The sequence below is a fragment of the Pinus tabuliformis genome, chromosome 3_1 (assembly GCF_031772625.1).
Source record: "Pinus tabuliformis cultivar Carrire ecotype Pingquan chromosome 3_1, CPIR1, whole genome shotgun sequence".
NCBI classification, from domain to species: Eukaryota; Viridiplantae; Streptophyta; class Pinopsida; order Pinales; family Pinaceae; genus Pinus; species Pinus tabuliformis.
This window is the reverse complement of record NC_142301.1, coordinates 348,316,658-348,333,373: the sequence shown is the minus strand read 5'-3', so window position 1 is coordinate 348,333,373 and position 16,716 is coordinate 348,316,658. Positions and strand designations below refer to the sequence as shown.

Sequence of the window (16,716 nt, the reverse complement as noted above, 5' to 3'; positions counted from 1 at the left end):
CAACTATAGCCTTGGATTGCGGTATCCCTGAAGAAGTTTGGACTGGTAAGAATTTGAATTATTCTCACTTGAAAATCTTTGGATGTGAAGCATTCGTACATATTCCCAAAGAAAATAGAACTAAGCTAGATGATAAATCTATGAAATGCATTTTTTTGGGATATGCGGATGAAGATCTTGGTTATTGTCTATGGGATCCAGTTAAACATAAAATTATTAGAAGCAGGGATGTTATATTTAATGAGTCAGAAATGTTCAAGAGGACTATAGGTGAGTTGGAGGTCAAGAAGGTTATTGATAGGTTTGAAGAGCAGCAGGAAAACATACCACCAATACAAGAAAATAAACAACAAATTCAGGAGCATGAAGAACAACAAGTGGAAAATAATGAACAACAAGAAGAAGGAATCTTGCAGGAACCTTTACAAGAGATTCAACCTGACAATGCACCACCACAGTTGGTTTGCAGATCTTCTAGGCCTCATAAGCCTTCACAAAGGTATCCTCCTTCAAACTATATTTTGTTGATTGATGAAGGTGAACCTAATTGTTTTCAAGAAGCTTGTAAAGTCGAGCACAGTAAAGAATGGAAGAAAGCAATGGAAGAAGAAATGAACTCTTTGCAGGAAAATAAAACTTGGGAGTTGGTAAACCTACCAAACGATAGAAAGGCTCTACAAAACAAATGGGTGTACAAGATTAAGCATGAAGGTGATGAAAAGAAGGAGAGGTATAAAGCAAGACTGGTGGTGAAAGGTTTTGCCCAAAAAGAAGGTATTGACTTCACTGAAATTTTCTCACCTGTTGTTAAAATGTCATCCATTAGAGTCATTCTTGGTCTAGTTGCTGCTTTAGACCTAGAATGTGAACAGTTAGATGTAAAAACTACTTTCCTTCATGGTGAATTGGAGGAAGAAGTTCTTATGGAGCAGCCAGAAGGCTTCATAGAAAAAGGCAAAGAAGGCCTTGTTTGTAGGTTGAAGAAGAGTCTCTATGGGTTGAAATAGACACCTCGACAATGGTACAAGAAATTTGATTCATTCATGTTGGAACATGGTTTTCAGAGGTTGGAAGCTGACCATTGTGTCTATATCAAGAGGTATGATCAAGGAAAGTATATCATATTATTGTTATATGTGGATGACATGTTGATTGTTGGGCATGATAAGAATAAGATCAATAGGTTGAAGAAAGATTTGTGTAGCAAATTTGCAATGAAGGATTTGGGACCAGCACAACATATATTGGGCATGCGGATTATGCGTGACAGGAAAAACAAAAGGTTGTGGCTGTCATAGGAAAAATATATCAAGAAGGTGCTTGATAGGTTTAATATGAAGGATGCCAAGCCAGTTGGTACACCCCTTGCAGCCCACTTCAAGCTGAGTATTGAATTATGTCCTAGTGATGACAAGGAGAAAGAAGAGATGAGCAGGATTCCTTATGCTTCAGCAGTTGGCAGTTTAATGTATGCCATGGTATGCACATGACCAGACATTGCATATTCAGTGGGAGTAGTGAGTAGGTTCCTTACCAATCCAGGAAAACAACATTGGCAAGCAGTAAAATGGATTTTAAGGTATCTCAAGGGTACTAGTCATTATTGTTTATGTTTTGGTCATAATGAGACTGTGCTTGAAGGATTTACAGATGCGGATATGGCTAGAGATATGGATACCAGAAAGTCCACTACATGTTATTTGTATACTTTTGCAGGTGCAGCAATATCTTGGGTGTCAAGGCTACAAAGAATAGTAGCCCTCTCTACAATAGAAGCAGAGTACATAGCTGCAACAGAATCTTGTAAAGAGATGTTGTGGATGCAGCGATTCCTAGGAGAGATAGGAATAAAGCAGGACAAGTATGTGTTATATTGTGATAGTCAGAGTGCCATTCACTTGGCGAAAAACCCAACATTTCATTCAAAAACCAAGCACATTGACTTAAGGTACCATTGGATCTGGCATGTGTTGGAGGAAGAACAATTATCCTTGGAAAAGATCCATACAGATAGGAACCCTGCTGATATGCTCACTAAGATTCTACCACGAAATAAACATGAGTTATGTAGAGGCATGGTAGGACTCGGTGTGACTTGATTACTCTTATTTGGCTTCAAGTGGGAGAATGTTAAGTCTGAAGCCGAATTCATGGAGGATTCTAGATTAGATCTTTCTAGATCTCTAGGATTCTAGATCTTTCGACACTACCATTAGTTTCTAGAATCACATGCAGGATTCTAGATCCTCCTACACTGCCAATGGTTTTTAGATCATTCCAGATCTCCATCTGAATCACACACAGGATTCTAGATCCTTCTTTTGCCTCTATAAATTTGTAATTTCTCTGGCCAAGGAAAGCAAGCCAAGGCCCAAGCCTGTTATGTAATGCAAAGTGATTTCTTTCTCTAGTGATTGTTTTATCTATTCCGTTGTTTCTGATTGAGTAATCTTGTTGTGTCTCCATTTTTCAATCTCTGAAATTATTCTTTGCTTTTTCCATCTAAGTCTCTGAGTATAAATCCACTGTGTGTTATGCATGCTCTGGTCTAACACCACATACAACATATACAGAAAAATACTATATGACAACACCAAATAATAAGTCAGATACAAAGACATGGCATGTCTATATTGTTTTTTAGTAGAAAAAACAGAAAGGGGGAAAGTAATAAGTCCCTGTTTCAAATAAAATGACATAGCACCTCTATATTTCTAAAGAGGATAAAAAAGAGTCCTAGAAAATATATGCCCTCGCTATTTGACAGATTCCACATGCTTCATTAGCATGTGTTAAAAGACATTATACTACAGCTTTCCAAGTAGACAGAAGGGGTGTTTCTGAGTTCTTCCATGTGGAGTACATCTCACCATATCGATCTCCAAAGACACCCGCTGAGGACACCAAATCTTCTACTTCTTTCTAAGTTTTTCACTTTGGTTGTCCCAGGTATTGGTGCAACATCATTTCCTTGATGTTGCACCCAAGCAAGCGCCAGTTGGGAGGGGGAGCACCCTTTCTTTGAAGCTATTTCACATATTCTCTCGAATATAACCTTATTCTTTTCAAGATTCTCTTTACTAAACCTGGGCATAAACTGCACCAAAACAAAAAAGTATGTTAGAAATATGCCATAAAATCAAAGATATATATTCAAGTTGATCCACACCTATTTATCAGGAAATAGAAGAAATAAAATGAAGATATGAATGATGCCTTTTCAAACATTATCTCTATTTCATATAACATGAAAAATAGTAGAAATATAGAAAGCTTGTGTGTAAATAAAATCAGACATCTATCAAAGAACTAAAACTATTCATAAAGCTAAAATGTTTAAGTATGAAAAAATGGATCCATAATACCTTTCTGAAATCATTGTCATCTAAATTGTCAATTAACTTTGCTCCAGAAGACAGGAAACCCCGCCCTAGAGGGCTATATGGCACAATTCCAATACGAAGCTCCCTGCAATGAAATGTTTAATTTTCAGTTTGTAAGTTATAATATTAGGTGAATGGCCACATGAAAAGTATGAACTCCAAAATATTATGTACCTGCAAGTTGGAATAATGTCTTCCTCTACATCCCTACTCCACAAGGACCACTCTAATTGAACTGCTGTTATAGGATGAACAGCATGAGCCCTTCGAATTGTTGATGCCGAAGCCTCAGAAAGTCCAATGTATTTTATTTTCCCTTCTTCAACTAATTTTTTCAGTTCTCCAATCTGATATAGATACACAGACAAAACATGTCAACAAACAATAGTTAAGCATATAAAATTAGAAATTAAAAAGGTACAACCGAGGAAGAAACACATAAATGAAGAATTGATATGCAAGTGGCCATTAAAATGATAAACTTGCTCCTCTCAAAACGAATGCAACTTCCAGATCCGTTCATGGTTCATGTTTTCAATTTTGTAGTTTGCATAAGGGAAAATAGAATATAGATGCCAACACCTTGCCTAGAATACAACTTAAAAAATGAACTTCCAAGATAATTAACAGTTTTCTGCATCAACCAAATGCCCAAATGTAAATGAAAACTGATAGTTTTACCAGTTTTGAGCTCAACATTTACTAGAAGGAAATGTAGGAACGCCTTATACTTCCTGTAGCCAAGCGCACAAGTTTAATAAGGCATAAGATCTAAGCATTTAACTATTGAAATGGAAGGAGAAAAGGAAACTCAACAACCATAACCACAAGGAAATTTCATGTCTGCTCCTACCATTTCCCATCCCAAATCAAAAAGGTGAGATCCCATCTATTGATTTTATCATAGTTTTGTCAAATGAAATCAAATGATTAGGCAAACAGATCAGAGGATAACATTATATTTTTCTTGATTCTTGTAATCAAGAAACATAGCAAGTTAGCTCACTTCACTCTTCTACAATAAAACCAGTGTGTAGTATGTCCAGCTTAAAGATTAATAACATCAATATATTAAGATGTAATGATATCAATAGTTACGTAACACCTCGTAGCCACCTAGCTGCAGCGATGCCATTCACCCATTCAAAAACATATTGATACTATAAAAACATAATGACATGTATATATAACATAATCACAATAACCGGCATAAGAGTCATAAACAATAAACAACATAAAATATGTTTACCATTTATCTAATTAAATCCACAGATTGGCTATATAATTCGAACATCCCACTTAGTCATAGAGCATGTTGCTCCAACTCTCTCAGCAGTGGAACACCTCTGAGCTGGGGTCATGACTCCATCATGTTAATGGCTTACACAAAACCAAGTATATAACTAGTACCAAATATGAGCAACGCCAAGGTACCAAACTCCAACAGTCTCCAACCAACAGTTTCACATCCCCCATCAACCCACACAACCCAAGGTAGTGCATCCCCTTCTCTGCACCCACAATCCATCGAATTGAACCATTAACCGTCCGAGTTTTCCAAATTGGTCAGGATGTATCAAATCCCTATGGCTTCTAGGAGTTTCGAATATCTTTAGGGGACTCCAAGTACCCTCTAAGCCCATACATAAACATCTCTCTCTACACTTCTCTTTCTAAAGCTCTAGCCTTCCCAAAGACAACCCAAGGAGAAGTGTGCTCGTACCCAGACTCACTAGTACATGTGGCACTCAATGCGTTCACTAAGTCTTGGGAAACATTTTTCAAGGTGATCTACACTTGGCAACACTTTACAAATTGTAATAGGCTTTAGGATGATTGCATCAAGGAAGAATATCATAAAAATGTTAATGCTAACAAGTAAGGAGGTGGAGAGGAGAACATGGCCTTTGTGGTTTAATCCAAAAAAAGGAGAAGAAATGGTTCTACTAAATAAGTCAAAAGTGAAAAGTCAACATCACAACTAAGCAAGAAGAATGACTTGAGTAAAAATCAAGTGCTTCATTTGTCACAAGAATGGGTATTATGCATCATAGTGTCGAGAGAAGAAGCGGAAGCGTAAGTTATAACAAATAACAACATCAACACAAGTTGATGAGTTTGCAGCCAAATTTGAGAAGGTCTTCTTATTGGTCTCTTTTTTGTCTACTAGCACAACCAATAGGAGTGCACAATATTTGGACAATTGTGCATCATGCCACTTGATAGAAACACAAGATCCTTTTAGTAGTTTGACAAAGAAAGACTCAAATCTACATGTGGAGATTGGAAATGATGCCAGGTACATAATGAGGGGTGTTGGGACCATCATGTTCCAACTTGAGTTCGGAGGGTCATTAGATGCTAAGGAAATGCTATATGTTCTAGGGTTGAAAAAAAAATCTCTCAATCTTAACTATGGACGACATAGGATCTGGTGTGTTATTTCAAAATGGACATATACTCATATGTCAAGAGATAGCTAATCTTGACTTAGTAGGAGTCATTGGGATTATAGAGGGCAGTCTCTATAGGTTGTAAGGGATGCTAGTACATGTTTTGGTACATAGTAATGACAACTTGTGTGACCTATGGCATAGGAGGATGGGATACTTGCACTACATGGCATTGCCAATTTTGATGGATATTGTCATTAGTCTCTCATAGTTCAACATTGAACAACAAGGCATGTGTGAAGGGTGTTGGAAAGAACGCCAAGGTTGATTTCCTAAGTAGCAAGAGTAGGTCCAAGGGGTTATTATATCTTGTTCATTCAGATGTATTTGGACCAATTTCAGTAGCATCAATACAAAGGTCTCTCTACTATTTCACATTCATAGATGACTTTTCCATGAAAACCTAGATCTTCTTTATGAAGATGAAGGATGACATTTTTAGTCAATTCAGGGAATTCAAGGCCTAGGTGGAGAACTAGGCAAAGGAAAGGATCAAGGTATTGAGGTCAAATAATGGGGAAGAGTACACCTCTAATGACTTCAATTATTTTTTCCAAGAGGCTGGGATAGAGATGGATATTATAGTATCATACAACCATCAGTAAAATGGGGTTGTGAAGAGAAAAAATTGGTCCATTATAACAACTACCAAGGCAATGATTCATGACTAGGATTTGCCTATGTTTCTTTGGGAAAAGACACAGAACACAATAGTTTATGTTCAAAACAAGATTCCTCATAGGATCTTGGGGGACAAGATTCCTTAGGAAGCATTCACAGAGGTGAACCCAAAGATAGGGCACTTTCACATCTTTGGTTGTCTACTATATATCCATGTTCTTGTAGAGAAGAGGAAAACATTGGAAGAGTAGGACTCCATTATGAGGAATGATGTATGGGATATTGTGCCAAGACCGAAGGGAAATTGAGTGGTGACTTCCATATGGGTCTTCAAGGTCAAGCATGATGCCAATGGTTGCATAGAGAAGTACAATGCGAGGTTTGTGGCAAGAGGGTTCTCCCAAAAAAGGGATTGGAATATGAGGAGACATTGGTGCAGGGTGAAAACCTGCACATACCCACAATATGCATCAATATGCATAAACACAACTGTCCCAAGTATTTAACTCTACAATGGAGTCAAATCTTCAAACCATAATTGGTTAAGGCCCTATAGAACAGTTCCTTGTTATCGGAACTCAATCACCCCGCCAATACCTCCTATCGAGACTTTAGACTCCTTATAATCCTTCCTCCTTTCTATCAGGATTCGTTAATTCTTCAGAACCTTTATATAACGTTATAAACCCATAAGCCCACATATACATCAACCACTCCTCTTAAACCTTGGTTAATATATATATTTATACATAAAATCCTTATCAGCACTATTTTCCCTTTAGAAATATTTTACAAAGGAAATATCGTGTAAACATACATTTCTCCCCTTTTATATGGACTCTACACAGTTCCCGAAGTTAAACCTCATTGCAATCGGCATTCACTCCTATCGTGGGCACACCACATATATGGTTGCATCACCCCTCCGACTCTGATATTCAACTATTGGAACCTTTAAATCATACTTAGTGTTAAAACCTTCGACACAACCCTTATACAAAATACAAAGGAATACTCCGCTCCGACCTATATAAGACCGGACTTCAAATTTCTTAATTCTGCATTCATAACTATCGTCGAATCCACTCCCCGAAATGCCGACACCTCCGATCGCCGATTATCACATATCGGCATATCACTATGCTCCATTCCATTGTCGCTGTCGTTTAGCTTTGCTGAAATGCGATTGCGATTTTGATCATGACTGTTGATCTGATCCCAATCCAACGGTCCACGATCAATTGGCAGTCGCTCGCCGATTTCGATGCCTCCGCCAATCCACCGATGCGATACAACTTGGACCGTTGATCTCACAAATCTAACGGCTCCTGAGTGATTAACACTTCACTTCTCCGCTCGTCCCTTTACTTAGTTTTTATGCCATTTCAATGGTTTCTGCGGTTCTTTTGGGTTCTTCAGAAGTTCTTCCTCCTTCGTTGTTCCGCTGCGCCACTTTGATTTGAGCTTAACTCTGCATGCTCTTTGATCAATGTCCTCTTAGATCCTTCAGATGGACTCAATGTTCCATTTTGATTTCTCTGAATCGTTCCTCTCTTGCGTAGTTCTTCAGAACTCCGCCTTCCACTATTCAATTTCTCTGAGCTTAACTCTTAAGCATATACTCACTTTGCCATTCCTCCAGAGCTTCCTCTGTCTCTTCACTTAGATTCAAAATCCATTGTGATTCCTCTAAATCACTCTATTCCTCTGCGTCCTTCAGAATTCTGCCTGCAACCTGTTGCAGAGCCTATGAATTCACAATAAATCATTCATGAAATACTTCTTCAGCATACTGACACAGTCAGGAAATAACTCTGCATATATTAATGTAAAAGCAATGATTACATTTGAGACTTCTTGGTCTCCCACAGGCCTATTTTCCAATGTCAGTGGCCTCCTCCCCCTGACTCTGCCCGTAGGCTTACATATATGCCAAGATTGGTTCTGTTGAACTAATTCTGGGGTAAATCCTAAACTAACTCCTAAATCCTCTGTACTGACTCCTAAATCTTCTATCCATTATGTCCACTTCTAATTAATTCTTGAAAGCTCTCCTTCGTCCTCGAATCATGCAACTGTTTCAGAGTTATAGTTGACTTTGGACTCTTTTGGCATTAATGCCCACTCATGTTCTCATTTATTCGATAGAACTTACAATCTCCTCCCATTATCTAATTAAATCACTTAAAGGCCTAGATATTACATTAACTTGAGACTTAGGAAAACTATTTCCTAAAAATACATGACCCCCCTATGTCTACTTATTTACAATGATTTTATCTTGGGTGAATGCTCCTGCATCAGACATTTACTCCAGTAACATGATATACTTCCATTAGAGATGTTTTATCTGTTACTTCAGTTATGTGGTGGAAGATACATCATATGGGTCTCAAGACAACATTCCTCAATAAGGTGATTGAGGAGGAAGTGTATGTAAAGCGGCCTTAGAGTTTTGAGGTACACGGGAGGGAGTCTCATATGTGTAGATTGAAGAAGGCCTTATTGAGATTCAACCAGGCACCGAGGGCATGGCACTATAGGATTAATGGATATTTATTGAGTATAGGCTTCACCAAGAGTGAGGAAAATCCCAAATTGTACTTCATACTTGTTTGAGATGATCCACTCATCTTGGTACTGTATGTGGATGACTTGTATTTCATAGGTTCAAAGATGCTCATATTGAGGTGCAAGGTAGACTTAGATATAGAGTTCGAGATGAAGGAAATCGAGTTGATGCATTACTTCTTGGGGTTAAAAGTATGCCAGAGGTTAGGTAAGATCTTCCTTGGTTAGCAGAAGTATGCAATAGAGATCCTAAGGAGATTTGGGGCAAAGGACTATTGATCTATGGCTACACCTATGATCACCAATCTGAATAAGGTTTTGACTTCAAATTCAGAGTTGGTAGATATCACATTGTATAAATAGTTAATAGGGTCCTTAAAGTATGTTGTCAACGCTAGGCTAGATATCTTCTTTCTGTGTGCACTTTGGGCTAGTTCATAGTGGAGTTAGGCGGGTGCATAGGGTGGTATTGAAGCATGTGCTGAGATACTTGAGAGTTACAATGGAGTATTCATTGAAGTATCTTGTAGGGGATAGAGTGAAGTTGCAAGGATATACAAACTTAGATTGGGTAGGGACTATAGCAAATAGGAAGAGCGCCTTAGGTTGTTTCTTCAACCTTGGATCAATGATGATTTCCTAGTTTATTAGGAAGCAAACTTCCATGGTACTCAGTTCAACAAAGACATAGTATATGGAAACAAGTGTGGCAATTTTTTAGGACATTTGTCTTTGCAAGTTGGTTGCAGGATTATTTGGTCAGGAGTTGGAGCCTATGGTGATATACTATGATAATTAGAGTTGTGTCACACTACGAGAATCTAGTGTTCTATGACAAGTCTAAACATATTGAGATCAAGGATCACTTCATTAGAGGTAGGATCTAGAAAGGGGCACTGAAGATTCAATATATCTCCATAAATGAGCATATTACAAACATTCTCACCAAACCATTGGTGAAAGGGAAGTTTTTGTTTTACAGGGTCAAGATAGGAGTGATGTAGAGTACCAACCTCGCTAAGAGGGAGTGTTGATGTTTGTAGCAATATCAACACATGTTGAAGTCACCTAATTACATCTTAACCTTAGTAATTTATTTATTTATTAAAGTAATTTTTTATGAGAAAGGCGAGTTTAATCTAATAAAATGCAAAGGTTATTTATATCACCGAATTAGTTAAAGCATAGTCGTTGATCTCAAGTGAAGTTGAGATTTAATCTCAACCATCAATCACTTTGAATATTAGGGTTGTTGATTAAGTCATAACTCAAACTTATAAAAAGAAGGCTAGGCAAGGGAGAAGACACATTATTAAGCACAAAACACAATGAGATAGGTGAGGATCTCAGTGAATGGGTGGAGAAGGAAATTCACTAAAGCTTTGCTAGAGAAAAAAATAGCAAGAGGATTTGTAGTAAGGAAGAAACCTAACATGAGAGAATCAAAGACTAATTTTTTGTAGCAGATCTAGTCTATATGTGAGGAAAAACCCAACAAAAGTGCACACATGCAAGTATGGAAAAAGTACATCGCATGGCACATGTGGTTGTACAATAGATTGCAGGGACATGTTTGATTTGGGATTTTTCAGTGATTCCAAAGAGTTGTACAACTTCACAGGTTCCCAAAATTTCTTCAATAAATTCTAAATATTGTTGAGCTTGTATTTTCTCAATGGGCAGATTTTCCCAAGTTAAGAAAGCCCTTGTAATCTTGGAAACTTTTTGAATGAAAAGTTGAATTTTGAAGGGAAAAATTTAGGTGTTTTGTGCAAATAAAATTGATTGTTTGAATTTTTTCTTTTGCTGAAAATTATTTTTTTATCTAACAATTAAAATCCTAGTAGTACATTTTGTTCAACAAGCTGAAATTAAATTAAAAATCAACAAAGATTTTTTCTAGGAAATCATTTGTAATTTACTAGGGTTAGAAAAATTGGCATTCAACACATGTGGTTTTATATCCCTCAGAAACTAGGCCCACACACCCTTGTTAGAGTTTGAATAAAGAATCACATCCTTATCTATTGTGTTGTAAGTCTTGTCTTCTAGTTATCGTTAGAAGCTTCCATTGCTCCTATAAATTAAGTTGATGTACAACATTTTTCTTCAAGCAATGAAGTAATTTCTTTGTTCTTCAATTCTCTTGATCTCTTTCATTTTTATATCTTGCATTCTAATCCGTGGGTGTTTTTACACTCTTACATGGTACCAAAGCTTAACTACAAGCTCCTTCTTATTTTTTTTTAGATATTTGTTACAAACAACAATTGGATCATATCTGATCTAGGTAGGAGGGTAAGCTATTTTTTTTATATCTTGTTTTTTTTGGGGTGTCTCTATGATCAAGCTCTACTTTAATCAGGCCCATGACTTCTTGAAGTGAGTTACCCCAAGTTTTTCATTGGAGAGGAAGTTCTGCATTGAAAAGATATTCTAAAGCTCTAAAAAAATCTATAGCTAGATGCTTATGGAGAAATGGCCCTGATTCAAATTCTTTATTGCAATTGTCTTTCTATCACCTCGCACTTACATTGTTGTTGTATTTGTGGTAGAGTTGTGGTTCCTATGTGGTCATATGATTGAAACTCCTCACAGAGCTTGTGTTAGACAAAAAGAAGTCTAGTTTGGTAGTGATATAGGGTTTTCAACATCATTTGCTATTTGGTTGATCTGAGGGTTTATTTAATTCAAATCATTTATTTCCCTTGCAAATTCAACTAAAGAATGGCTTCTTTAAAGATCTGGTCAAGGGTTATTTATGGGCACGTGGCTCCTTTTGAGAGATATTTGTGCACAGAGAAGAACTTATTTGAAAAATATCCAATTTGGTATTACAAGATCTTCATGGTACTGAAACTATTATTTTATGGTCTAGTTTTATTATGACTACATTTCAAATTAGTTTTGTGGTTGGAACCATCATTGTTTTGTTTACTTGGAAGGAAGAATCATTGCAGGAGTGGGTAATGAAATCAACCTTGATTGGTGTCATGCCAACTGAAGCAGAGCCATTGCCTAATATATACACCAACCCTTCAACATTTTTTTGGTCTTTGCGAGGCCTATTATTTTCACCAAAGGTTTTTTTTGGAGGAAAGAACATTTGTATAATAATTGAAAAAAATGTTTTTTAGAGCTAAATATTTGGGAAAAAAATTCTTGAGCAATTTTTTTCTAGGCAGAGTATTAAATTGTAGTTGTTGTAAAAAAACTGGGGGAAGGGGTTTGATATTATGGCAGAGTCAAGGACGATAGAGTTCATTACTCTATATAATTATCATACCTAGAAAAGGAAAATGTAACAATTGTTACAATCTAAGGGATTGTGGAAAATGTTAAGTAAAACCAACCAATTTTTACAAAATAAGTTGGAAGGCTTTTGTATAGAAATAAGAAAGATGAATCCATGGAGTTGATCGGTTTGCATGTTTCATACAACACTCTATTTAAGATTGAAGAATGTACCACTCCAAAACAAAGCTAGGATAAGTTGACCTGTATTTTGGAAATGTCAATGAATTCCATGCTTTAGAATTGGAAACTAGATTATCAACACCAGTACCTGATGAACATGCTTCTATTGAGTAGTATCTTGCTCAATTTAGGTCATTGTTGTCCCAATTAAAACCATGTGGTAGGGAGAAAAAAGGAAGCATAATGTGTTTTTCCAATCTTGTCAAAACCAAAAGGTATTTTTCAGATTTTCTCATCTACCTTCTATGCAACAAGGAATGCTCTTGGTGACTCATTAAAAATTCCCATCTTTGATACATTCTATGATCATCTCACTTGAGAACAATGTAAGCTCAAGCAACTAGATGTTCTCTCTTGCTCTTCAAATTAGGATTTGGTGGCTCATAACTCCAAAGGTCAACATAAAGCCCAATCTCAAAGAAAGAAAAGGTATGCTAAAGCATATGAGTCTCCCTCCAATCCTCAGCAAAATACCAAGTATCCACCTCCAACCTCCAAGAATTATGGATCCTCCTCCAAGACAAAGAAGTATTAGAAAAGGAAAAATACAAAAATAGATGAAACATGTACCTTTGTGGCAAATTTGGTCATATTGAAGCAAAATATTGGGAAAAGTTGCAAGTCTTAGATGATGCCATGAAGAAGCACAATATCTCAATAAGAAAAGGACATGCTTTATCATCCCAATCCCTAGTTATATCTACATGATCACTAGATACTTGATTTAGGGGCATCAATCATATGACTCCTTGTCAAGATTAGTTTCCTTCTACATCCTGTAGAAATGTCAAGAAATTTGCTACTGCTAATGAATTCGAACTAAAAATAAGAGACACAAATTTCTTCTACTATTATGTGGAAAGGAAAACACACGATAGAAACACATGAAATAACATGCAACCATCAAAACACTAGGAACATAATGATTTTACAGGGGAACCTAGCTGGGAAATACTCCTCCGCTGCTTTGCATAAATTCATATGAGAATATGGATCAATTACAATGATTGCTTCACACATGAAGCACACCCTGCACTGCAATTATGATCTCCTGCTCACTGACCTCCTCTGACCTCCTCTGACTAACACTTAGCCAAAATAGGACTCAAGCTTCCTCCTATTTCATTATGAAAATATTGAAGGAATTGATCACCTGCTCTAATGCAAAACCTGTACACTCAACTAGTATACAACAATACATAAAATTATGCATTTTTCCTCCACTCAACTAGGCAATTCGAATTCCATGCATGACTGGGACTATTTTTAGTAAATTGATTAGTTAACTGAGAGATCAATGAGTTAACAACAATTACTACTACTCAACTGAACTCCTACTGACTTTATTCATGACTAGAGCTCAGATAACTGAGTTTAACTAAAAATAACTCCACTATATTGCTAGATCTTAGCAATAAACTCATGCACAACTCTACTTCTAGCCTACAAACTCAAATTGACTGACTTAACTAAGAGACAAGGCCATGTCACTCTTGCTATAAACAACTCAAGTCATCCTTCTGATGTGGAAATTTGAATTCTCCATTTGACTAAGGCACAAGTCAAATGAAGCCTTTTCTTGCTACAATTTAACACTCCCTATTAGCAAGAAAATGGTTCTTAACCACCCCAATCCTACTCCAGTGGAATGTACTGTAACATAAATAACACTCCCTCTCACTGTTATTGTTGCTACTGCAACAACTGCAACTGAGAAGCATCCAAAATATTGAATCAACTGTGTCTCTTACCTGCAACTATCTCTTGAGTCTCTGGCTGCTACTAGCCTCTGCACTGTCGCTCAAGATTTGACTGCATCAACTGAAATTGATCCTTCTACTACTGGATATTGTGGGCCCCTATAGCAAGGGTAATGATCCATGATAAGAGTATACTACAATTTTTGTTGCTCTCCTATGGACCCTGCCCAAATCTTTGCAACTCTGGGACTAGGGCTCTACATCGCCCCACCTCACTCTAGAGGTATAGTTGCATGCATGGTGAAATCTACTTCTAGCTTGTAGAGATTTTTAACTTGAACACCAATTTGTTTTACTTTTCCAGTAGAAACATGCTTCAGAAAATATTTCCCCTTACTGAACAACACACCATATCCATGGTATTCAAGTAAAACTACATAAACTAGATTTTTCTTCAGACTAAACACATACATTGCATTCTTTAGGTGAATATGAGAGTCTAAATCCCTCTTAAAGGTGATACTACCAATCCCTTTGGTACTATACCTTCCATCATCTCCAAGCTCTATGTGTCATTGTAGGTCCTTCTCCTCTAAGTTGTTGAAGAACTCTTTATTTCTTATCATATGATATGAAGAACCAAAGTCTAGGTACCACTCACTCCCTCTTATTGTGCTTGCCATGCAAGCAATGACGGTGAAATCCAACTACAATTTTGATGCAAGAGCATCTCCATCTTCTCATGTTGTAGGTTCCTTACTAGATTTCTTATGTGGACACTTGGTTGCATAGTGTCCATACTCATGGCAATGAAAGCATTTAATTTTATTGAGGCATTTTTTCTTGCCATGGTTTTGGCTACATTTTGCCTCGCCTTGGGCCTTCTTTCCTTTGGAATTATTTCATTTTCCAACTAGAGCACAATATTCTTCCTCATCAGATTTGGATGTGAGACAATCTCTAGTGTTTCTTCTAATCTCCTCTTGCACCAAATCAGACCAAAGTCTCTCCCAATTTGGAAGCTTGTCTCTTCCATTAACTGAATCATGATAGCTATGTCAGGACTTTGGAAGTCCAAGGAGTGATAATCTCACAAGTTCATATGGTGGCATCGTGTCTACAACTCCTCTAAGTTCATATTTGACCTGAGTGAATCTGGATAAGTACTCAACAATGGTTTCATTTTTCTGCTTTCAAATGTTCCTGAGTTTTATCTTTCAATGCCAATTTCTTAGCAGCATTGTTGCTTTCAAATAAATTTGTGAGGGTTTTCCACATTGCATAAGCAATTTTCTTGCCATGCAACTTGAAACCACATGGTCTCTGACTTCCTCTAGGATAATCCTCCTGGATTTTGAAATATCTTTCTTCCATTATGTTAGTTTGTGTGCATCCGATGCTGCTAGTTTTGGAATATCAGTTTGGGTGTACTCCAATACTCCATTGTCATCCAACACAACTTCCATCCTATCTTTCCAAGCTATGAAAATTGAATTTCCCTCCAATGCATACTCAAGCCTCAATCCATAGAAGGACATTGTTCCTGCACTAAAGAAAATTTTTTCCAAAAACTTTGCAATTCGAAAATTCTCTTAGAGAAGATTAGGAAGTTGGTTTCTATGTAGTTTTCAAGGCTCTAATACCATGTATAAATGTCAAGAAATTTTCTACTGCTATTGAATTAAAATTGAAAACAAGAGACACAAATTTCTTCTACTATTATGTTGAAAGGAAAATACATGATAGAAACACATGTAATAACATGCAACCATCAAAACACAAGGAACACAATGATTTTACAGGGGAACTCAACTAGGAAAAACCCCTTTTTTGCTTCGTAATAATTCAAATGAGGCTGCTTAACAAACTGACATACTAGTTTTGGCAAGGTTACAACTTTCATAGGCTGAAGATGGAGCAGGCTAAGGTTTCGAATCAAGAGCACAGGGTGGAACCCCGCTCAGGTCATGGTTAGGTAGAACAGGCCAGGTTCCAAGAACAGCTGCCGGCGCAGAGGTCTTTCTCTGCCCTGGCGACTGGCAGGTGGAGGTGAACCTTTTGTCTTGATGCATGTTTGTTTTTTATGAAATTATCTATTACAGCTGCCTTCAGTTTTTTCTCCGCCCTTTTCCGTTTTTTTTCACAAGAAGCCGCGTAAGGTTTTTCCCCCATTGACTGTTGGCTGTCGTTTATACCTCGGAACGGCCCGTAACCATGGTTAATCCCGCCGAACTTGTAGACCTGGACCCAGAACTGGAAGATATCCTCTCTATGTGGGGGAAGGATACCACCGTTCAGAACGTGGAACATTACTTTGGGGCTTACGAGCTGTCAAGGTTGGAGTCATTATCCCAGGTGGAAATTCCATGTTTTCTGCTTCAAGGCAAGGATACGGGCAGTGAGGTTTACAACTCCAGTTTATCGGCTGTCCCCAAGCAGGTGGGAAGAGAATTTGTGGCGGATGGGTCAAAAGAGGAAGGGTTATTTTCTGATCCAAAGGGCAAAGCAGCT

At 37.3% G+C, this 16,716-nt stretch overlaps 1 pseudogene; it reads right to left on the bottom strand.

Annotated features, from left to right (window-relative positions):
* Window positions 1-2,802: 2,802 nt before the first annotated feature.
* The window catches only part of LOC149187152 (putative aldo-keto reductase 4), a 110,250-nt pseudogene continuing 96,336 nt past the window's right edge, over window positions 2,803-16,716 (bottom strand).